Source organism: Neodiprion fabricii, chromosome 5, assembly GCF_021155785.1.
Source record: "Neodiprion fabricii isolate iyNeoFabr1 chromosome 5, iyNeoFabr1.1, whole genome shotgun sequence".
Lineage (NCBI taxonomy): Eukaryota > Metazoa > Arthropoda > Insecta > Hymenoptera > Diprionidae > Neodiprion > Neodiprion fabricii.
Genome location: NC_060243.1, coordinates 2476783 through 2490008, shown reverse-complemented (window position 1 = coordinate 2490008; position 13226 = coordinate 2476783). Strand labels below are relative to the sequence as shown.

At 39.5% G+C, this 13226-nt stretch overlaps 1 protein-coding gene across 3 annotated transcripts in view; it reads left to right on the top strand.

The window, feature by feature from the left end:
- LOC124183529 (protein outspread) overlaps nucleotides 1-13226 on the top strand; it is a 68187-nt gene that overhangs the window by 40315 nt on the left and 14646 nt on the right. The gene's annotated exons all lie outside the window — the stretch shown is intronic.

Sequence of the window (13226 nt, the reverse complement as noted above, 5' to 3'; positions counted from 1 at the left end):
ATCAGCCCCCCCTCCCTCCAGCAACTTTTTGTTGCACCAACGTTACTAACTTCGGTCTCATTATGCGTTCCTACTGTAGGTGGTTCTCTTTTTTTTGGCATTCTATGATCGTCGATTGTTTCGAGAACAACGGTAAACATCGTGAAAACAGATTGAAAGCGGAAAAATGTCTTGGAAGAACAGACGCGAAGACGACCATCATTGCTTACACACGTCATTGATGGAGTTTCAGTTTGAGTTTGAGCCTGACTACGTTAAACGTGGTTTACACTATATCTATGCACGCGGCGTGCGGTAAGGTAGTCGCATACCTAGGGCACGTGCACTTGGGGACAATCAATCTGAGACGGATAATTTTTTAAACCAGACAGTTACGTTGGCAGCACTGAGATACCTGCAGCGCCACGGTCGGCCGAGCGCGAAACAAAACTCTATCTCTATAAAGGTAACATAACCCGTGACCGTCGAATCTAACCTTAGAATACCGCGGAGATAATGACTTGTTGGATTGACACGTTAATTCTAAGGTTAGATTCGAGTTTGTTTTGCGCTCGGCCGACCGTGGCGCTGCAGGTATCTCAGTGCTGCCAACGTAACTGTCTAGTGTAAAAAATTATCCGTCTCAGATTCATTGTCCCCAAGTGTACCTACCTAAATACATAAAGAGAGAGATAGAGAGAGAGAGAGAGAGAGAGAGAGAGAGAGAGACACTGTATGTCCGGTAGGCGGTATACGGTGTATAAAATATACGCGTTGTATACCTGTAGAGACCAACCGTGGTACAAAGAGGCGTTGTTCCTTATCTCGAAACAAATGACGACGATGCACCATGCGCCTTGCGTCCCCGTCGGTATATAAGGTGTACCTTCTTCGTGCACCGCTCGTCCTGCCTCTCTCCTCCCTCCCTCCCCTACGAGAACCCCTGAATTCCTAGATCGCATTCCGTCACTCCCTACACTGTACGGGTTCTCAACCAATTTCTCGTATCGTCTTACGGAAGCTTTACGGGATCACGGATTAAAACCTGTCGATCGATTGCGTTGTCGTTCCCCTTTCTCATTCACCCCATATCATTTTACTTAAGTTTTCAAACCAAACGGAACGACGAGAAGTGTGAATAGTGAAATTACAGAATCAATCCCCCGATCGAACAATTGTCCTGTCGATCACTTCATTCCACAACTGCACATTAATTTTCCCCTATATTAGACCGTTCTAGACTTTTTTTTTTTTTCAACTGTTTTTTTCATACTCGTAAAAGAAATTAATACAGTTTTAAATACCATACCGTCTGTAACGTGCTGCTGAGTAGACTTTGGTGAATACTGTTTTGTCGAGAAGAAGACGACGGTGTCTTTTGCGGTGTGACGGTTGGATTTTATTGTTACACATGTAACCGCGGTCTCTGCAGGACCGTAATCGTAGTCTGGTAACCCCTGGCTTTCATTAACCAAACTGAAAACGTCCGGCGCAGGTATAAAAAGTATGTCTGCAAGGAGGGAGATGAGGGGGGGGGGGGGGTAAAGGAAGAAAGGAGACCTATGGGATGGAGAATCTAGAACGGTATTACAGGCACCTATTTTACTGCGCACCGCATCTGTGGACGCGGAAATTTTAAGGAGCGCGTATTGGGCTTTGAAGCTCGATATATATCTCTCGTGTTGCGAAAAAGAAGAAGAGAGAAGAAAAATTGGTAACGGAAAATTAAAAAAAATAAATAAATAAATAAATTTACAAATATCGCGGAGAGCTGAGGTTTTTTCGCGTTCAGTGATTCGTTGCGAAACAAAAAAACAACAAAAAATACAAATGTGATAAAATTGAATTGTGGGAAAAAAAAAAAGAAAAATAAAATTGGCGAATCGACCAGGTACGTTTCACGCGTACTGCGAGTCTCGGTTGCGGAGACCTTCTCCTCGACGATGACGTTCAGGCGCATCGCCCTCCACTCCCTTCCTCCCCCGCCATTATCTCGATTCATCACCTTTCATCCACCGCCGACCAGGCATCGCTACTATATATGCCGTAGGAGTACAACGAGTAGGTAGGTAGGTACTCCATCATCGTTATTACTCGTCGTGCAGAGATCAGGAATATTTACTTACTCGCCACCATCTTTAGAAATTATTAAAAATAACAATAAGCTATAGGCAATTAGTGTATGGGGTGAAGAAAAAATAATTCATTTCCTTCTCACATTCGTTGTAACGCTTTTCATCGATTCTCATATTGACGTTAAATAATGGAAACTCGGTTGGTTACGGTAGATTCTCGCACGGTTTGTGGACGTGTTTCAATTGTTCCCCCCCCCCCCCACCACGTTTTTGGTTTTCTGCGGGTTTTATATTTTTCTTTTTTTTTTTTTTTAGACACAAACTTTATTGATTTATACGTTTTTTCGTTTTTGTTGTCGTTTTTGTTATTATACGTGTTTGTAAATCGTATAAACGCGAAACTGTACTGACTTTACACATGCAATATTTCATATCCCATACATCATCCGTTTACGGGCGTATCATCAACTTTTATCTCTCATATCTATATTGCGGTACATAGGTATGTACACCTGTTTTTAGTCATTTCGTTCCTCAGGCCACCTCCGACCTGAGATATTATATATATACAATATATATACATACACGTACGAGTCTTACTCGGATAATCAGATTTCAGCATCGCCTTGGTTATAACTAGGTATAATACATCTATACGTATATTCAAACACGTATGTACGTGGAAATTTACGCGTTTCTGTCCGTCCGTTGCTATCATTTATATATATATATATATATATATATATATATATATATATACACACACTGTAAAAATGAATGATTATAATGAATTCTTTTTTCCTTGAAGGGGGGGGGGGGGAGAAAATGTACAAAAATAACAAGTCTCTGAAAGTTTCGAGAGACAAACGTTTTGTGATTCTTTGTCTCCGAAGTGTTATCCCGATGTATATTATAATGGTCATGTATATACATATGTATAATGTATCATATATTTATGTACGTACAAATTGTATATCCATGACCGACGGATGGCGGTCGGACAGACTGGAAACCTTCTTCTTCATCTTCTTCGTCTTCTTCTTCTTCTTCTTCTTCTTCTTCTTCTTCTTCTTCTTCTTCATCTTCATCTTGTTCCCCGTGAGGCTCCTGCCGTTGCCTGCAGGCCGAAGGCCAAGACAAGAACGCGGGACTGTTGGGGCCCAGGGCCCCTATTATTCCCAGGTAATTACATATTTCTCTGAGAGGAATTTTTGAAATGAGTTTTGGCTCTCCCTCTGCGACGATGTGTATACGTGCGTACATGCACACAGGCAACGGCTGGTAGTACGTATAACACGGGTCTGTATATTTTATATACAAGGTGTTCCCTTTAGAACGCTGCGGACCCTTGATGCGTCGGAATTTTGTACACTTGTAAACCCTTAGGAAACTACGGTATTGTCAGAGGTTTTCACACTCGTTTCTCTCTCGTCGTTTCACGCCGTGAAATCTTACTCCGAGTTTTAGAATATCACAGGAATTTGTATCACATTTAATCGCACTTGCGTGTTAAAAAAATAAAAAAGAAAAAAGAAACAAGTAAATATTAGCAAAACTTATCACGGTAACATTTATAAGTAATGTACATGTATTGATAATTATTAATTTTGAAGCTACGGCACGTACTGTTACATAAATAAATTTCATTTTTTTTTTTTTTGTTTCTTTTCGCATATTATTTATCTTGTTATTATATTTTCACGATACGGGTTTTCATGACAATTCTCGTGAATGTGTTATTTCGTAAGTTTGTTACGCGTTTGTACGAGTATTTTGACATTAAAATGAAAAGTAAACGAAGGGAAAAGAAAAATTTCCTGTATCGGTAATCATTTTTCTTTAGAACTGTGTGGAGCAATGAACGACGTTTAAGGTGCATACGTTACACCTTTTAACGATGACAAGAGAACAATCGAAAGATCGATTTTATCTTGCCTTGCGTAGTAAGGGTACGTAGATATCTATGTACATATGTATGTATATGCATAAACGTATGTACGTATAATATGCAGTATACTGTCACGGACTGTTTCTGCAGCTATTCCTACTCCCGTTGGTGGCTCCACAGCGAGTTTCGCTTCCGCGACTGCGTACTTCGAGACACTCGAAGAGAAAGAAAGATACCGATATGGTATGTGGTACGTACGACACACGACATAACTCACACTGCTCCATCTATTTTTCGTTGTATCGATGGCAGTATCGAGCAAAGCTGTAAAAATCGTCTCGAGCCATTGGTTGAAACTACTTGTATTATACACGCGCATGTATATATATATATATATAATTATTATATGGTTGTGTATAATTATACGGCCCTGGCAAAGTTTGGATCTAAGTGTACTATAGTTGGTTGCTGAAGAAGGAATAGAAAAAAAGATGACGATGATGATGGTGATAATGGGAGAAGAAAGAAATAACATTTAAAGAGACACGTGGTGATGCTCATGAGGCTTGAACAGCTGTTAAATTCCAGTTCCTGTTCGTATTTTATACTTTATAATGCAGGAGTATACCTATACGTACCGAGGCGTATTAACGTACGTAAAAGTAAATCCATGGTGTAAGTAAATACAAGGTGTGCGCTCCGAACGGAGATGCGCATTAGCAAAGTCACGTGATCCCCCCGCATGACGTTACGGCGAAAATTCCGTTTCTGTCGTAAAATGTGTAACATAACCTACGTAAGCAATTATTTAACATTTAAATACTTATTGCCCCCCCCCCTCCCCCTCAATGAAATATTAGGATTCAGTGAATTCCTAAGAAGGAATGACTGTTTTAAAGCTTTTAAAAATATTGATCAAAATGAGATTATGTGGCGAAACGTTCTCATCGGCCGAAGCGGCAGTGACGAGGAAGAAGACATCTTATTCTCTTTAACACCATGGGTAAATCAGACGCCTGCGCTTATGCAATTCGTAATACAATTTAGGGAAATCCGCCTGGATATTGATAACCGGGATCACTTAGTGGTAAAAATGTGTCCTGAATTGCATAAATTCAGGCGTATTGCCGCAAATTCTAATGCCGAATTGCATAAGCGCAGGCGTATTTGACAAAAGTCAAATTCGCATATGCGACAATTGTAGGTAGTATGGATTATACACTAAATGATCCGGTACGTAATACTCTATACCTTGTACTGTATATAATATATATGTACTTCGTTTGAGACGCGTTGCGGAAACGGCAAGTTGAACCAACGTTACGTACTCTGTGATCGGGATCCGATACCGCCGCGTTGGCTATAATTCGATATCCCATGTATACACACACATGGTCCATACCTTTTTACTACGCCTATTTCCTACAGCAGTTGCCTCCTCATCCTCCTCGATCCGCTTCATCACACCTCAATAATTATCCTATAATATCCTTTTTTTTTTTATATTTCTTTATTTATTTATTACAATCATAACGACGTCCGACTAATGGAGGAGAATTTTGACTGTACCTAATACTTGTTATATTATTATGCATTGCACATCGTATATACCTGTATTTATTAGACAATAACATTCAACTTTTTAAACGCCTCGGGGAGGGCTATTGTTGTATTATACACAGGCATCATAGGTATGTATAAGAATTATATACAACGACCGTTAATGCCGTGCGTCCTGTAAATAAATACGTCGAGTGGGAGGCTAAACGGTTCTGACTATCCGCGGCTTTTGTGTATCAGCTACAGAGCATGTATTGCATAAAGAAGCAACCTTTGTAAAATTTACTCAATCAACCGGATCTGTACACTTATTTATACGTTACTCGATCGGTTTGAATTGATTGATTAAATGATGTCGCGTAAGAGTTGATTATATTTTTTGCCGTGTATCTGTCGCACAATAAGTATATTCAACCTTCGACAAATCGGGAATTTTGAGATTTAGGTGCGATAGAGTAACGCGGTTACTTGGGTATTTTCGAAACCGTATGGTAACCACAATTATGAGATAAAAAAGAAAATTCCTCAAGAAGATCTACACGATGAAAGTGTTTGCGTAAAAATGGGCCACCCTATAGATTTCTCATTCGGTCGTCGGTAAGAACGAGATGACAGAAGCTGAAGATGAAGAAAAACGGGAGAATTTGAAAATTTATTTAAATATAAAAATAAAACGAAGACTGGATGAATTAAAGGAAATTGAAAAACAACTAAAATGCGATTTTCTTGTCGTGTTTTTTTTTTTTTTTATATTCTTTTTCTTTTTATTTACCCGTATCTACCCGTGCATAGGTACACACATGGTTCGTACATACATGTGTATACGTACAACCTACACGTGTTAGGTTGAGATTCCTTTGCGAACGCCGGGGTCGATGCTGATGCTGATGCTGCTGGTGTAGTTGCGGAACAAATGATAATGTTTCCTCCCATCTTCGGTATATTTCTACACCCGTATAACATTGTATGTATGCATAGTTGCATGCTTCTCACATACATGGTACGGCACTTATACGTATCTGGATATAAGGTACCTGACTACCTTAATGGTCCCATGGCCATCCCGCTCTTTCACAATGTATGTACCTACCGACCTAGCATCCGGCCTAGCCTTCTTCGTTGAGATATGCCGAAGAATAGAAGAATCTGCTAGGAGAGACCGTAAGAGAGCACATGTAAGAAATATGTATTACACACTTGCTTTAATGTTGTCACGTTTCGTTGTATAAACTTTTTCGACATTTTTTGGTGAAAAACTTGACCCGTTTTTGGTTAAAATAATAATAATGATAATAGTTACGACAGATATAACTGTTTCTAGCCATGCCGAGTGAAATAAAGGCGAATACCAGTTTTTTTTTGTTACCGTGCCACAGTAAAAAGGACGTGGACGGTACTTGCGATTAACCTTTTTCGTACAACGTCGATCTGGGGATATGCGTTATACGTGCGTATACGTATATATAAGGCGTTGAGTTGCGTTGTATGTACAACATATTGAAGGTAATTGATAGTTTAGTTTCGTCACGAGACGTTGTCACAAAACGTTATATCTTGTAACGTATTGTTTACCGCTACAATAACGCACCGCGGCTGTAATCCAGTTAGCAATGGCGCACATGTACATGTGCTCATGTGCGCGCGTGCGTACATCACTTTGTTCCAGTATTTCAAAGACCCGGCTGAACGGAGCGCAACATTCCTCAACGTTTTGTATATGGGTCTGTGTGTGTGTTATGAATGTACATTTGTTCCTTGATATTACCATCATTATTTTCTTCCGTCTGGAATGATTACACCAGTTCCGCTATTCTTCTGGGACATCACGTATAGTTTCACTGTTGTTTCTATTATTGAAGTCACGCTACGCGACTGAATTAAGGCTAAGAAGATAAAAAGAGTGACGAAAGAAGCGAAGAAGTGTAAAAGATATATTAAACAGGGGATAATTTGGTCGTCGCCATATTTTATTTTAATTATACCGATTTATATTCGTTAAAATTCACGGTAAAATTGCGTTTTCCCGATGGTTGAAAGGGCGCGAAATTCTCTATCAGTCGGGGGGATGACGACGCATTGATAAAATCTCTGATATCGGCTCAGAGTAGGGAGATATTAACGTTGAAAAACGTGAGGTGGAGATTGACGGGTGAGAATCTTCTCGCGTCTCAACCGTGTGACTCGTATTTCTACGCTTTATCGAGTACTTAACTTGAAGAGACTTGAATACCCGTTATTGGAATATACAGCTCGACGAGGCGAATTTTCACGTCGTAAGTGGAATAACTCCGCCGCTTTTAGCACCCGGTGCAGAAGATCGAGCAGCTTTACATCCGCACCCGATGCATCCCATATAAGCGTGGATTGCTGCTGCTGTTGCTGGTGCAGTTTTCACCGAGTTGCGTAACGCGAACGAAGAAGGAAGAAACGCTCTCATCTCTCATTTCTCACCTCGCCGGAGGCTCGAACTTTCGACTGAGCTTCTTCAGCCTCTGCAACTTCTTCCTCCTGCTCCTCCTCCTCCATCTTATCTCGTTCTTCCCTCGCGTGCATTCTTCTCGCCGCTTTTTCTCCTACTTGTGTACCCTCCCTTCCCCACCTCGCCCTCCTCACCTCCTGACGAGCCGTGCCGAAGACTCTCTTCCTCATCATCTCCGTCTGTCTCTTAAATATACTGTAACGTAACGACCGACGCAAATGTCAGGACGCATGGAACGCGGCGGTTTTAAGTGTTTTATACGTTATATGCAAGTTACGCAAGATGCGATTTTTATGGGTTGGAGTGAAAACTTGAAAGGAACAATATTTGAAACGGCCGATATATCGGCATTTCAAACATGCGAAAATAAAATAACGATAGATGAATTGTCGAAAATTTTTTTTTCCGAAAGTGTCATCGACTAGAATGATCCACTGATCAGTGATACTTTCAAATATCTAGATTCCGAACAATTCATCTTTCGTTATACGTTTAAATTTTTCATCATTGTCGGCAATTTTCCTTCTTTCTTCGATATTATATGATTTTTAAACATTTTCATCTCCGTGTGAATAATAATAATAATAATAATAATGACGACGATGAATTTTTTATTATTTTTTTTCTTGTGTTGCGACTTGAAAGTACATATATGCAGTTACACGCACATAATGTATGCTTCGTTACTGCACCTACTATGTATTTTGATGAGAAGCCTCGCCCTGCAGCTGGCAGAGGATGCCTTGCACAACGGCATCGAGTAGGTTGTCCTACATACGAACTACAAAACACGTACACACACGCATACGCGTCATCTCCATAAATGTTATTACCTACGATTTTCAATTCTTTTCTTATTTTTTACTTATTAATTTTTTTTTTTCCTCTTCTTCAATAAATATATATTGTATTGCTTTATGACACTAAATATACATGTAACTTCTTCCAATTCAATTCCATGACTTCTTTGATTATTATTATCATTATCATTATCATTATTATTTATGTATTTACGCGTCAGGCGATACGCGTGGCGTGATTGGATTCATTTCCGTTACATTTTTATTCGTTTAGTTTTCTGTCTCTGTCATTTCCAGGTTTTGCCGTAGTTTTATGTTTGTATAACTTACAGATTATAGAATCTTACGGTGAATCTTATTCGGTAAACGCTGCGACGGTAGTAGGAAATTTTATTTCAATAATTATTTATCACACATCGATAATAATAGTAATAGTAGTGATGAATGGAGGTTGATGAAAACAACTAAGTGTCAGATCAAAAAGAAAAAAGAAAAAAATCAAAGAAAGAAGAAGAGTTATCCGTGCCTTTTCGTGAGATATTGAATCTGTGAGAAGAATAACGGGATTGTGATATATCTGTATATATGGATGTGTAATTTTGTTCGTCGAATAACAAAAATCACGTCGCAATTTTTCACATCACCGTCACGTCATATCATTTTTCATCGTCGATGGAGTTTTGTCGAGTTTCTGTTTTACATCTTTTCTTCGCCACCGTTTTTGTTCCACGATCGTTTGAAAATTTGTATTTGGAATCATTTTTTCTTTCATTGTTTCGTTCTTTTTTTTTTTAGGCATTTATTTTCTCTCTCTCGTCTTCCATATACCGGGAGAATCTCTTGAAAGTTGAAAACGAACCGCGCAGGCGCGAGTTTTATCGGCTGTTCGCGCAGGCTGGCCAACCCGAGTTTTCAGCCGTCAAACTCTTTCCGCCGGCGACGCGGTTCCTACGAATTTTCGAGGTTAGGATCTCGAAGAATCGAGACGGCGACTCGGAAAGGTTTCGGAAGCATTTGTCGTCGGGGCGGAAAGTCGATTCTTCGAAGAACGGTCGGAACTCGACGCTTGCGCTCTTTGAAAATTCAAACGCAGACATTTTGCGTAGGTTGACCCGCCTGCGTCGCGGACAAGAATATCGCCGCGGGAACGTTTCGCCGACCAATGAGATTTAATCATTCGGCGCGTGCGCGATTCGTTTTCAAGTTTCAAGAGATTGGCCCGGTACATATTTTTACTTGACAACGCAATCAATAAATAAACACATCTATACGTGATATATCTGATATATCTATGGGGTATTATATCGTGAATCGAGGCGAGTTGCGTGAAAGGTCGTCGACCTCGCTGCTTCTCTTCCTCGGTCACCTATTAGGTACGTACGTACATACATTGATACGTTTATACAACACACGCAGTCATCGCGATTATTACACACGCGCACACATGACACCGATGTAATAATGCATATGCATACGTGTACCTGACACGGTATGAAAGCACGTTTATAACATCTCTAATTAGCTCGTTATACTGCTGCAGCAGATTTCTAAGCACTTGTGCAACTTGTGACGAACGTGCGACTTCTTGCTTATAATTATACGTACCTTCGTTAAACATATATATGGTTGTTGTTATAATCTTATATAATTATACGCAGTATGTTGGTCCAGAGGATTAAGATGATAGATTTCTGTAATTGTTTACACGTATCTCGATACAATTATTTATTGTATACACCATTTATAATACATATCGTCATCAGACTGAAGTTAGTAACGTTAAGGTAACGATAAATCGGGAGTAAAACAAAAAATTTAATAAAATAATAGTTATTGAAGAATTTTAGAACGATTTTCAAGGAGTTACACACACACACACACACATATTGTCTGCATTATTCGTTAATATGGAATTATACATTAAATAAGTCCAATCGTATCATATTTATGTACGCATGTATATAATGAGGATATAATATGTGACAGGTATGCCGACACAACCGCGAATCTACTATACAGGTATACTATGTCATTTGGAAATGATTGTCTCGTCAGATGGAGTGAGGAAAAAATTTGAAGAATAAAATAAATTGATTGAAATTAAATTCTCACACCGTATTCAGCTGACGGACGTATCAAAATCAGTACAATGGAAAATGATAATGATTATCGTGTGTTGGTACTTCATTTTCATACCTACTTTGATTATCTTTCTTTTCGAAATAAATTTTACGTCAAATTACGCGCGTACGTTATTTTTCATTCGCTCGAATTTCTTATTGCCCGCTTATTTCTTTCCATTTTTTTTTTTTTCTCTTTTCGTTCATCCATTCATTCTTAACAAGTGTTGGTATTATAATTTTCGTGTAACAAGAATAAAATTGAAACGTTTCTCGTACATCGGACCACTTTCATTATTATACTTATAAGCGATGATTGCCATCTGAGATTGTTAATGTTACACATATAACGCGTGTCTCGTGAAATACATACATATACGTTCCGTGTACATAATAATCGGGCAATTTCCTCGCTCGTTAGAGTCGGTTTCTTTCATCTTTCGTCCAATTTTTTTCTTTTTTTTTCATTCCGAGTTTTTTTTCTCTCCCCCTCTATACGTGCACCTACTTATTTTTATTTTTTATTTTCTCCTCTTCTCACCGCTCAATTCTGTGCAATCAGAGAATTACGACACTTCGTATCGTTGTACACGATTTCGGTCCACCTGTAATACGTACGTAACGTATGTGTGTGACTCGTTGCCAAAGGCGGCTCTTCGTCTACGAACTGACACGTTTATATTACGTATTACACAGAGCCAAAATTCAGCGCCCAAATCACATCCTACGTACGAATTGATACGTGTTGTAGATTTGAGAAACTTTGGTATATAATAAGTATAGTAATAACAACAACAATGCGAACGTACAATAATACAATACTTGAAATAAATTTTCTCTACGTTGAAACGAAGATGAACTTTAACCGAGAAATTGGCGAAGGTTTCCTTCACGCTGTTCGTCGTGTATGCATTTATGTACATATGTAAGTGCAATTCAATTAGCACGCTTTCGCAAAGTGTGAAAAGTAGCGGTTAGTATTCCAGGTAGAGAGTCTTTCAAGTCTCTGCAGAATCGCAGACTCGGATGGGTGAGAATTTCGCGGGTTACTTATTGAAAGTTATCACCATTCGTTGTTGCAAACTTATGCATTGTACGAGGGTAACTTTTACCGTACATGTGTACGCACATTATTAGTACGAAACAACTTGTATGGGAAAATGAAGGGCTTCGGTTCAACATATCTCATCCGTTTTTTTATTTACTTATTTTTTTTTTAATTTTTCTCTTTTGTCGTTCTTTGCGAGTTGTTCGTGTGTTTTGAAATTATTTCGCGAGATTTGTTTATAAGCTGCAGATTGTCGTATAGTGTAGGTGTAACATATCGTATGTATACGTGTCGTATGCTTGTAATAATACCTATATTTGTACGTCTATACACGTTGCGTCGAAGAAGCTGCGGCCTTCTTATTTCTCCGTTCTCTAACTTCTCATACCTCTTGCCTGATCTCGCTGCCTGTCCACATGTCCGTTTTTTCTCCACTCCTCTCCTCTTCCTTGTACCGCAGGAGGCTAGTTAGCATCTCGCGATGCTGCAGATTGCAATCGACTACAAGATGATATTATACCGGGAGAATCTCGTGAAACTTGAAAATGAACCGCGCGTGCGCCGAATAATCAAATCTCATTGGTCGGCGAAACGTTCCCGCGGCGATATTCTCGTTCGCGACGCAGGCGGGCCAACCTACGCAAAATGTCTGCGTTTGAATTTTCAAAGAGCGCAAGCGTCGAGTTCCGACCGTTCTTCGAAGAATCGACTTTCCGCCCCGACGACAAATGCTTCCGAAACCTTTCCGAGTCGCCGTCTCGATTCTTCGAGATCCTAACCTCGAAAATTCGTAGGAACCGCGTCGCCGGCGGAAAGAGTTTGACGGCTGAAAACTCGGGTTGGCCAGCCTGCGCGAACAGCCGATAAAACTCGCGCGTGCGCGGTTCGTTTTCAACTTTCAACAGATTCTCCCGGTATGCATACGATCTTCATGGCTATTTCACTCTTGAAAGTGCAGTGTATATAAATATTGTATAACCTATACGCACATGTGTCGTGTTGACATACGTTTGCGTACAATTTATTAAAATTTTTTTTCTTCAACAGAAATTCATAGCTTCTTCGTCGAATATTTTCGCATATCGTGAAAAAGAAATTTACCTACCTTGCACACATTTTGTAAACAGATTAATTTGATGACGTTTCAAGTTCGAATGAATTTCACTGTAAATTTATTGACGTGCGAATGTCACAAGTTATTGTTTGCGATATTTCCTGCGGGAAATAGCCATGCGGTATGATAATAATACAGAGGTAGGCGCAGTATAATGGAATCG